Source organism: Penaeus chinensis, chromosome 5 (assembly GCF_019202785.1).
Source record: "Penaeus chinensis breed Huanghai No. 1 chromosome 5, ASM1920278v2, whole genome shotgun sequence".
In the NCBI taxonomy this organism is placed as follows: domain Eukaryota; kingdom Metazoa; phylum Arthropoda; class Malacostraca; order Decapoda; family Penaeidae; genus Penaeus; species Penaeus chinensis.
Window position 1 is genome coordinate 35,102,809 of NC_061823.1, and position 12,500 is coordinate 35,115,308.

Consider the following 12,500-nt stretch of genomic DNA (forward strand, 5'->3'; position numbering starts at 1 on the left):
TATTTGAGTTTGGTAGCAATGAATTATTTTATGTACATATATATACACAATAACGAAACCTCAATTTACCCTCAAAATATTGCTACTTTGTTTGTGGAAAAAATATTTCGTGATTCTGATGATACTGGAGGCCCTTCGCTTATGAATTTAATTGTATATTTCTATTATCACATATACACGTATGTGCGTGTGTGTCCGTGTGTGTGTGTGTGTGTGTGTGTGTGTGTGTGTCTGTGTGTGTGTGTGTGTGTGTGTGTGTGTGTGTGTGTGTGTGTGTGAGTGTGTGTGTGTGTAGATATGTGATAATATATACATTCATAAAATTGCAAATTAAAGCTTTCTAAATAATGGCAATGATTATTATTACAGTCCTTTTATTATTGTCTTTCCGTCCTACAATAAATGAATAAATAAATAAATAATTCAACACATAAATCCATAAATAATGATTTTAAAATAAGAAAAGATACATGAATATTCAAGTGACGAAAACATGAAAATGAATAAAAAGAAAGTTCAAACGTAGAGGAAAATTTCTTTCGAAGTTCACACAGACAGTCTGAACTCGCCAAGGAAAGGTGGAATCCATACGTATGTTAACTTTCCTTGAAAACATTTCCTTTTTGGGTGTGTTTGCGTGTGGGTGTACGAGGCAGTCAGAGAAAGAGAGTAAGAGAGAGTAAGGTTGAGAGAGAAGGGGGGGGGGGGGAGAAAGTGAGAGAGAGAGAGAAGGTGCCTGAGAGAGAGGGAGGGGTTGAAAGTGAGAGAGAGAGTAAGGTTGAGAGAGAGGGAGAGGGGGTGAAAGTGAGAGAGAGAGAAGGTGCCTGAGAGAAAGGGGGAGGGGAGAAAGTGAGAGAGAGAGAGAGTAAGGTTGAGAGAGAGGGGGAGTGGGTGAAAGTGAGAGAGAGAGAAGGTGCCTGAGAGAGAGGAGGAGGGGGTGAAAGTGAGAGAGAGAGAGTAAGGTCGAGAGAGAGAAAGTGAGAGAGAGAGAAGGTGCCTGAGAGAAAGGGGGAGGGGAGAAAGTGAGAGAGAGAGAGAGATAGTAAGGTTGAGAGAGAGGGGGAGTGGGTGAAAGTGAGAGAGAGAGAAGGTGCCTGAGAGAGAGGAGGAGGGGGTGAAAGTGAGAGAGAGAGAGTAAAGTCGAGAGAGAGAAAGTGAGAGAGAGAGAAGGTGCCTGAGAGAGAGGAGGAGGGGGAGGAAAGAGAGAGAGAGAGAGAGAGAGAGAGAGAGAGAGAGAGAGGGTGAAAGTAAGAGAGAAAGAGAGGGGGTGAAAGAAATTTTGATTTTTTTTTTTTTTTTTTTTTTTTTTTTGAGTGTTTGCAGGTGGGTTTGCAAGGCAGTCAATGAGAGTGAGAGGGGGGGTGGGGTTGAAAGGGAGTGAGAGAGAGAGAGAGGGAGTAAGAAATTAGGAAAAGAGGAAGGAGAAAGAGAGAGATACAGAGACAGACAGAAAGAAACAGAGAGTGGTAAGATGAGGAAAAGAAAAGAAAAGGTATAAACAGCCAAAAAGCGGTAAGAAGAAAAGCGGAAAGAAGAAAGCGAGAGAGAAAGAAATAGAGAGAATACATACTTATGAAAACAGTATCCATATGTAGCACACGAGTACGCGATGACATTCTTACCCGACCGCCTTGCATTACAAACACACGCCTGTACACCGCATATACGGGGAATGAAAATCGACAATCTACGTATCGAATCAAAATCCCTTAGGACGCCGTGGTGATCTCCGGGGAGCAGGAAACGCAGACGCGTGCTCGAAATCGCTCGGAAACGCTAGCAGCCTAATAGTATTTTTTACCTCTCCTCCCCCCCCCCTCTCCTAGTCACATTTCCGGAATGATCCCCCTTCCCTTTCTCTCTCCCGCTCTCTTCCTCATCTTTTTCTTTCTCTCTTTCTTCTCTTTACCTCTCTCGCTCCTTCTCCCCTTCTCTATATTTTTTTCCTTTCTCTCTTTACTTCTCCCTCCCCTCCCGATCATTCCTTTCCCCTTCTCCCTCCTCTCTCCTCCGACTCCTTCCTCCTCTTCCCCCTTTCATCTTCACCCTCCCTCCCCTCCCCTTTTCTCTCTCCCTTTCTCCTGCCTCCCCTTTCTCTCCTCCTCTTCCCCTTCCTCCTCCCCCTTTCTCCCCTTCCTCCTCCCCCTCTCTCCCCTCCCCCTTCTCTCTCCCCTTCCTCCTCCCCTTTTTTTCCCCTTCCTCCTCCCCCTCTCTCCCCTCCCCCTTCTCTCTCCCCTTCCTCCTCCCCCTTTCTCCCCCTCCTTCCTCCCCTTTTCTCCCCCCCTGAGGCTAACCCTGCTACGTATTCCTTTCAGGGAAGTAAGATCTCCTCGTCAGCAGAAATTCACAGTATTGGATTATCCACACAATTTGATATATTGCGGATGTGGCGCGGCTCACAGTGGCTTGATATCAGCGCCTATATTGGTAGTCGTGACGCTATGGCTTCTTCCCCCCTCCCCCCCCCCTCTCTCACACTCTCTCTCTCGCTCTCTCTCTCTCTCTCTCTCTCTCTCTCTCTCTCTCTCTCTCTCTCTCTCTCTCTCTCTCTCTCTCTCTCTCTCTCTCTCTCTTTCTCATTCTCTCTCTCTATCTCTTCTTCCCCCCCCCCCTCTCTCTCTCCCCCTCTCTCTCTTTCTCCATTTCCTTATATTTGTTATTCATCGGAGCGGAGAAGAACAGACGAAGGAGATCAAAGGTTAGAACGAGTAGGATAGAACTATCTCTCACTCGTAATCTTTCGCTCATTAAAGATAAAGGGAAAATCCGGATCGGTGAATCACGTATAGAGAATATATATATATATATATATATATATATATATATATGTGTGTGTGTGTGTGTGTGTATACATATGTATATATATATCTATATGTGTATATATATATATATATATATATAGAGAGAGAGAGAGAGAGAGAGAGAAAGAGAGAGAAAGAGAGAGGGAGAGAGAGAGGGGGGGGGGGGATTATTAAGATAGAGTGGGGGAGAGAAAAAGAAAAAAAAAGAAAAATATAAAGAGAGGGAGAACGAGAGAGAGAGAGAGAGAGAGAGAAGAATCATGAAGATAGAGAGAGAGAGATAGAGGGAGTGGAAAGTTTCCAGAGCAATGAATAACCGAATCTGTGGCTCAAGAGTTGAAGGCTGGTGAAGCAAGCGATGCATAACATATGATCCCAGGCACATTTCTGGCACTCGCGATGGGCGGGCACTGAGGAGGGTTGGGGAGGAGGAGGAGGGGGGAGGGGATGTTGTGGGTGGAGGAGGGAGGGGAGAATGGGGCATGGAGAAAATGATGGGGTGAAGGGGGGAGAAGAGAGGTAGCCATTGAGAAAAGGGAGGGGGAGGGGGGGTTGTGGGAGGAGGAGGAGAGAGGGGAATAGGGCATGAAGATAAGGGGGGGGGGGGTGAAGGAGGTAAGGTGAAGGGAGAGGGAAGAGGAAGAGAGGGTGGCCATTGAGAAAAGGGAGAGGAGGTTGTGGGTGGAGGAGAGGGGGAAGAGACGGAGAGGGGAGGAAGAGGAATGGAGAAGGGGGGTAGTGAAAGAAGGGAATGGAAGAGGGGGTGGAGAAAGAGGGGAAGAAGAGGAAGAAGGATTGTGGGTGGAGATAGAGGAGGGAAGGAGGTGAATTAAAGGGAGAGAGGAGAAAGGAACAGAATAGGGCGGGAAGCGATAAAAGGGAGGAGGTGGAGGAGAGGGGAAGAAAAGGAGAGTAGTGAGAGAAAAGAGAAATGAAGCAGGGAGGAGTGGAAGGGGGTAGTAAGAGTAGGAGAAAGAGAAGGGAAAAGAGAGAGATGGAAGGAGGGAATAAAGGGGATTGTAGGGAGTAGGTGGAGAAGGAGAATGAAGAAGAAGGAAGTAGGGAGAAGAAAAAAAGAAGTGAATGTAAGGAGAAGGAAGTAGAGAGAAGGAAACAGGAGGAAAAAAAAGACGTAGAAAAAAACAGCAGTAGGAGAAGGAAGGAAAGACGAGAGAGAAGGAGGCAAAGAGAAGAGAGTAAGCTTGAAAAGAAGATGAGGGAGAGAAAAGAGAATGAAAAGATGGAACGAGGAAGCAGGGGAAATAAAAGAAGAGGCAAGAAGAGTGAGAGAAGGGAAAGAATGTAAGACGGAGGTGGAGCAAGGAAGAGGAGAAGGTGAGAGTGGAGAAAGGAAGGTAGGAGAGCAGGAAAATAAAAGAGAAAACGGGGAGTGGGGAATGCAACGAGGAAGGGGAGAAGAGAAAGAGAGGAGAAGATAGGAGAAGAAGGGAAGAGGAGATACGAGAGGAAGTGTGAGCACGTTTGCTGAGGTTGTCACAGAGAAACCAATTCTGAACAAGATGAACAGTTGCATGCTTTCTTTCTTTCTATCTTTTTCAATTTTTTTTCACTCTTTCTTTCTTCCTTCCTTTTTATGGCGATGTACGTGTATTTATTGACTGTCATTTGGAGAAAGAGAGGGAGAGAGAGAGAGAGAGAAAGAGAGAGAGAGTGAGAGAGAGAAAGAGAGAGAGAGAGAAAGAGGGGGGGGAGGAAGAGAAAGAAGGGGGGAGGGAGGAAAGAGAGGGGGGAGGGAGGAACAGAGAGAGAGAGAGAGAGAGAGAGAGAGAGAGAGAGAGAGAGAGAGAGAGAAAGAGGGAGAGACGGAGGGGGGGAGGGGGGAGGAATAAAAACTGGTGTAAAAGTGATAATAATAATAATAACAACAAAAATAATAATAATAATAATAATAATAATAGGAATGGTAATAATGATAATCCTCTTGGTAATGATAACATTAACATTATAATAGTAACAAAAATAATAGAATGATAAATGTAAATATAGGTAATAACAGTTATATCTGCATCATTATTCATATTATTGATACTAAAACCAAGAATGATCAAAAGTTTACAACAAATCTCCTAAATGCAACTAAAAAAAAAATTACGATTAGAAAAAACATTAAAATTAAAAAAACAAAACAAAATAAAAATATATATATATGTATATATATAAAAGTATATAGTCATAGGCATTAATATATATTGAGATTTGATACCTCATATTTGCGATGCTAATCTAATGCATTGCACGTTTGGTTCTTGCATCTATTATTTGCATGCACATGAATATCCACAATGGCATATTACACGCAATTGCTGGAAATCATTACGGGATTTTGCACGTTTCAGCGACGAGTCTTAAACGGCTGCCGGTAGGTATTACAATAAAAATGCATCTATTTTATCGTATATATATATATATATATATAAATATATATATATATATATATATATATATATATATACACACATACATGTATATACCATGTATAAAATAAATGCATTTCTATGTGTATATATACATATATATATATATATATATATATATATATATATATATATATATATATATATATGTGTGTGTGTATATGTACATTATACACACAAACACACACACACACACACACACACACACACACACACACACACACACACACACAACACATACACGCACACACGCACATACACATACATATATATATACATTTATATATATATATATATGTATATATATATATATATATATATGTTTATATGTATGTATGTACACACACACACACACACACACATATATGTATATATATATATATATATATATATAATTAATAGTAGTAACAGTAGCAGCACCGGTAAGAATAGTAACAGAAGTATTAGTAGTAGAAGTGGTGCTAGTAGTAGTTGTATTCACAGCATCAGCACCCGTAGTAATAGCATTAGTACAGTAGTAGTAGCTACAGCAGGAGCAGAATCAACAGCAACATTGCAATACAACACCATTATTACCAACGTAGTCGCTATTATCATTCATCATATATGCCATTATTTTGCGTAAACACCATCGTAATATTTCCCTTCGGCAATTTGAGTAAGTGTAACTAACAATCATGCTAATGGAACGGAAGCTAACTGAGCCCAAAACACATCTTAAACTTTAACAAATATAGAGCGAAGCAAAGTTTACTGTTGAGTGAGAGTTGGCGAATGGTGTATTAAAAGAGTGCCTGTCTTTATAAAGCTTGCAATGTAAAACCCAACTGTTGATTGATATTGCAATCTGTATAGTGTGATTTTACGTAATATCACGATGAACAATGTGTAAACCATGACTGTTGATTGGAAATGTTTCTTTAAAGTGTGATTATCTTCAGATCAAAGGGAGGTATTTATTACATTTTTTTTTTTTTGTTTTTTTTATTAATATACTTTGTGATTTTTTTTTTTCGGGTTATACTTAGAGTTATTGAATTGTTATTAAATTATTAGGTCAATATATTTCTGACTTTGTGTGGGGGGGGAGGGGGTTTTCAAACATTAAATTGTTAGATTATTATCAAATTATTATGCTAATATACTCAATATTATTTCCAGTGATATTTCCAAGCTTAAATTATTAGGTAAACCAATAATGTTCTATGTAGTTCTCTCGTGCGTTTGGAACACTTAAAAGAAAGACAAAAAACACGCGTTTTCTAAAATTAACGGTTTTTGAGAGCTTTAGGTTATACCGTCACGAGTAGGAAAATAATTCGCCTTAAAAACAAAAACAAATAAATAAATAAATAAATAAATAAAATGAAAAAAATAAAAGGAATTCAAGTGTGATACTTGGTAATTAATTTATTTTTTTAGATGTCTATATTGTGCATCAATGTAAAGGTCGAATCTAAAATATTTCCATGAAAAAATATAGGCCTAGGTTATAAGCCTTCTCTCACCTTATGATAAACACAAAATAAAAACTGTTTGACCCGACAGTAACTAGCATAAGCCATGTATAAATAAATAAAGTGATATCAAATAAATATCTTCTGTGATATGAGATGACGCCACATTCATTTCCGGTTACTAGGGAAAATCCGTTTGTGGCATCCTGCCTTAGCGCCTTGTAGCTCCAGTTACTCTAAAGATAAGGCGAATTCTAATAGTATCTCTTTATTCATTTGAACCCACAGATGTATGCCACACTTCCTCTAATTTTAAACGTCCATTACTAGTTGGAATTGAAAGGAAAACACACACATACACACACACACACACACACACACACACACACACACACACACACACACACACACACACACACACACACACACACACACGCACACACACACAAAGATATATATATATATATATATATATATATATATATATATACATACATATATACACACACACACACACACACACACACACACACACACACACACACACACATGTGTGTGAGTCGTTGTTGTTGTTGTTCTTGTTTTCGAGAAAAACGCAGTTAAAGTTTTTGGTCACTTGTTTTCCACTGCATCTGCCTTGTATCGCTTGTTTACTCCGATATTTTCCCATCATCTCGCCCTCCCATATCACTGTTACTGCCTTCAATCAAATCCCCCGCAAATTACAAATAAAGAAGAAGAAAACAGTAAAGAAAAACGAAGGTAATAAACAAGAAAATACACTTCTGGGAAAAGGCCATCCGCATTTTACTTTCTCCTTCCTACGTTTCTTTGTGTATGTTTGATACTGTTTGCCCTGTTTGCTGGCACGAGGCATTTTAAAGGCAATGAGATAAACATGGTGTAGAATGTGTAATAGTGTAGAATCAATCGTAAATCGTGACGGAGAGGGTCGCGTTCTCTCTCTCTCTCTCTCTCTCTCTCTCTCTCTCTCTCTCTCTCTCTCTCTCTCTCTCTCTCTCTCGCTCTCTCTCTCTCTCTCCACAAAGCAAACATATTGTGATAAGGAGTTAAAAGTGGCTCGCGGGAGCTTTCAAAATGACGGAATGTAACTTTAATACTGCAGACGTGTTTTTATGGGCCATGTGGATATTTTAAGCATTTTCAAATATGGCCAGAATGGTTGATTTAGTAATAGTATATCCTTAACAAAGCGGATAGTCTTTCTTGATAAATCAACCTCCCCCCATAAGTACATATATTATTTTCCTTTTTTTTTTCTTTTTTTTCTTTTATTTGTTCATTTTGTTATGAATATTTATTGAAAAAAAAAATATTTTACCATTTTGACTACATTGGGGTATGGTTTCTCAATTCAAGAACGTTATATGCCGTCTCCCTATTTCTTGACTGAGAGTTATCGGCCCTCTTCCTATTTTTTGACTGAAATTGTGTATATTCTTTCAATTTCTTGACTGAAAATTATCTGCCCTTTTATATTTCTTGACTGAAAAATATTCGACCTTTTCTTATTTCTTGACTGAAAATTATCAGCCCCTTTGTATTTCTTGACTGAAAAATATCTCCCCATTTCCTATTTCTTGACTGAAAAATATCTCCCCATTTCCTATTTCTTGACTAGAAATTTCTACCGTCTTCCTATTTTTTGACTGGAAATTATTTGCTTCTCCCCATTTCTTGACTGAAAGTTACTACACTCTTCCTATTCCTATTTCCTGATTGAAAAATATGTGCCTCTCCCCATTTTTTTGCAGAAAATTATCTGCCTCTTCTTATTTCTAGTCTGGAAATGATCTCCCCTCGTCCTATTTCTAGTCTGGAAATGATCTCCCCTCGTCCTATTTCTAGTCTGGAAATGATCTCCCTTCGTCTTATTTCTAGTCTGGAAATGATCTCCCCTCGTCCTATTTCTAGTCTGGAAATGATCTCCCCTCGTCCTATTTCTAGTCTGGAAATGATCTCCCCTCGCCCTATTTCTAGTCTGGAAATGATCTCCCCTCGTCTTATGTCTAGTCTGGAAATGATCTCCCCTCGTCCTATTTCTAGTCTGGAAATGATCTCCCCTCGTCCTATTTCTAGTCTGGAAATGATCTCCCCTCGTCCTCTTTCTAGTCTGGAAATGATCTCCCCTCGTCCTATTTCTAGTCTGGAAATGATCTCCCCTCGTCCTATTTCTAGTCTGGAAATGATCTCCCCTCGTCCTATTTCTAGTCTGGAAATGATCTCCCCTCTTCCTATTTCTAGTCTGGAAATGATCTCCCCTCGCCCTATTTCTAGTCTGGAAATGATCTCCCCTCGTCCTATTTCTAGTCTGGAAATGATCTCCCCTCGTCCTATTTCTAGTCTGGAAATGATCTCCCCTCGTCCTATTTCTAGTCTGGAAATGATCTCCCCTCTTCCTCTTTCTAGTCTGGAAATGATCTCCCCTCGTCCTATTTCTAGTCTGGAAATGATCTCCCCTCGTCCTATTTCTAGTCTGGAAATGATCTCCCCTCTTCCTCTTTCTAGTCTGGAAATGATCTCCCCTCGTCCTATTTCTAGTCTGGAAATGATCTCCCCTCGTCCTATTTCTAGTCTGGAAATGATCTCCCCTCTTCCTATTTCTAGTCTGGAAATGATCTCCCCTCGTCTTATTTCTAGTCTGGAAATGATCTCCCCTCGTCCTATTTCTAGTCTGGAAATGATCTCCCCTCGTCCTATTTCTAGTCTGGAAATGATCTCCCCTCGTCCTATTTCTAGTCTGGAAATGATCTCCCCTCGTCCTATTTCTAGTCTGGAAATGATCTCCCCTCGTCCTATTTCTAGTCTGGAAATGATCTCCCCTCGTCCTATTTCTAGTCTGGAAATGATCTCCCCTCGTCCTATTTCTAGTCTGGAAATGATCTCCCCTCGTCCTATTTCTAGTCTGGAAATGATCTCCCCTCGTCCTATTTCTAGTCTGGAAATGATCTCCCCTCGTCCTATTTCTAGTCTGGAAATGATCTCCCCTCGTCCTATTTCTAGTCTGGAAATGATCTCCCCTCGCCCTATTTCTAGTCTGGAAATGATCTCCCCTCGTCTTATGTCTAGTCTGGAAATGATCTCCCCTCGTCCTATTTCTAGTCTGGAAATGATCTCCCCTCGTCCTATTTCTAGTCTGGAAATGATCTCCCCTCGTCCTATTTCTAGTCTGGAAATGATCTCCCCTCGTCCTATTTCTAGTCTGGAAATGATCTCCCCTCTTCCTCTTTCTAGTCTGGAAATGATCTCCCCTCGTCCTATTTCTAGTCTGGAAATGATCTCCCCTCGTCCTATTTCTAGTCTGGAAATGATCTCCCCTCGTCTTATGTCTAGTCTAGTATATATCTTTCCTCGTCAGGCATTGCAGTGGCATTCTATCCATGTTAAAAATCTCCTTCCTATATCTTAGTTCTTTGTATACAATATATACTTCGGTAATATAGGACAAGGCCAACACTAGTCAGAGAAAACAATAAAAGAGGGTAGATTTTATTGCCCATAACATAGTTCACATTGCTTTATTGAGCTATATATCTACTTTGCGACTGTTTCCCAAGCCTCCTATTACATAACGCTAGAGCTGAGACCTGTATAATTGTTTGGTGGACAAGCTGTTCGTTCCTATTTGTTTTCTTTTTATGCTGTTTTCTTTTTTCTTTTATCGGCGGTGACTTTAATTCGTATGCGTTCGTGCGATAAGTCAAAAGGGTATATATGTACATATAATTTTTGAAAAGGTTTGAATAGTAATTACATTTCGACTATTTTGATATTCGTGATGGTGATGATGATGATAATGATGATGGTGATGATGATGATGGTGATTATCATTACTAGTATTGCCATTATCATCATCATCTTCATCATTTTTATCATAATAATAATAATAATAATAATAATAATAATAATAATAATAATAATAATGAAAATAATAATAATTATTATTATTATCAACATTATCATTATTATAATCATTATAAATATTATTATTATCATTATCATTATTATTATTATTATCACCATCGACATCATCATCATTTATATTATTATTATTATTATTATCATTATTATTATTATTATTATTATTACTATCATTATTATTATCCTCATCCTCATCCTCATCATCATCATCATCCTTCTCTTCAAAATTATCATAATCATCATCATACATGACGATAAGATTCTTGATAACTGAAAAGTGATATTTTAAAGAAAGCCAGCATCTATTGGACAAAAATTTATCTTTGTTTGTTCAAGGTTCAAAGTCCAGATCCATATATCCCTGCCATTCCTTGCAATCACGAAATTGATACAGAGGTATTTCTTTCGTCTTTCTCTCCATGTCCTCTCTCTCTCTTTTCTCTGCTGTTTCTCTTTCGTCCCCTTTCTATCTGTCTCTCTCTCTCTCTCATTCACTGTCTCTGTCTCTTTGATTCTGTCTCCGTCTTTCTTTTCTTTCTTGTTCTCACTCTCTGTCTGTCTTCTGTCTGTCTGTCTGTCTGTCTGTTTGTCTCTCTCTCTCTCTCTCTCTCTCTCTCTCTCTCTTTCTCTCTCGCTCTTCCACCTTTCCTGTCTCTGTCATTCTCTCCTCTCTCTCTCTCTCTTTCTTTCTATCCCTTTCTCCTTGTACCCTCCTTGCTTCCCCTCTTCACTCCTTCCCGTTCCCGAATTTTCCTTCTAATTCTTCAATAGTCCCAGTGTATGAATAGAAGACCTGGAATGGGAATTATGGGAATTGTTGAATCATTTAGAACCATCTAGAATATGTCGAGAAACTGGCCGGTGTTTATTTACTGTTAATGTTTATTCACAGTACGAAATGTGTTGAATTTCATGTAATACCTGATCGTGTATGATATTACATCCTTTTATTTGTGATCTAAGACGTTTTCATTAGGTCTAAACTCTCTTCATTTGTTTGTTTGTTTGTTTGTTTTAGTGTGTGTGTGTGTGTGTGTGTGTGTGTGTGTGTGTGTGTGTGTGTGTGTGTGTGTGTGTGTGTGTGTGTGTGTGTGTGTGTGTGTGTGTGTGCGTGTGTGTGTGTGTGTGTGTGCTTCTGTGCTGTTATGTGGTAAGGTAGGTAGGTAGACACACAGACAAACACATAATTAGGCATAGAAATACTAATAGACATAAAGATATAGTCAAATAGATTGACAGATATATATATACAAATCTATTGGTGTGTATGTTTTCAAAATAAGTTTTACTGAGAATTTATTGCTATCTATTCAGTGCTCCTAACTTTTGTCTTTCAAATTTACAGTTGCCTGAGTTCTTAAAAAAAAAAAAAAAAAAAAAAAAAAAAAAAAAAAAAAAAAAAGTTTTTGTAAAAGGCCTTAGATAAATTGACTATAAAGAGGGAAAACATTCTTTCAACCATTTCTGAATGCATTCTTTACGTTATGCAATTTGAAAGGCATACAGAAGTTAACTATAATATTCACTATAGCGGTGAATTCCAGCAAAGCATTAAGCTCGTATGAAATCTCAATGAATATTGAAAATATATATTTTGATGTTAGATGTAAACAATTTTTATACGTTAATACAAAAAAGGTTATGGATAATACAGTTGCAATAATAAAACATCTATCAAAAATACTTCTTATTAACAACCTTCCTTTGGGAAAAACGATAAAGATAAAAACACAGCCATTATAAAAGAATTTTACTTTCCAGACCAACAGTCACTTTGTGCCATATATATTACAAAATACATGTTTCAAAACGACATGGAAATTTTAACTAATACCCTCTACGAAAATTATGACCAATGAATTATT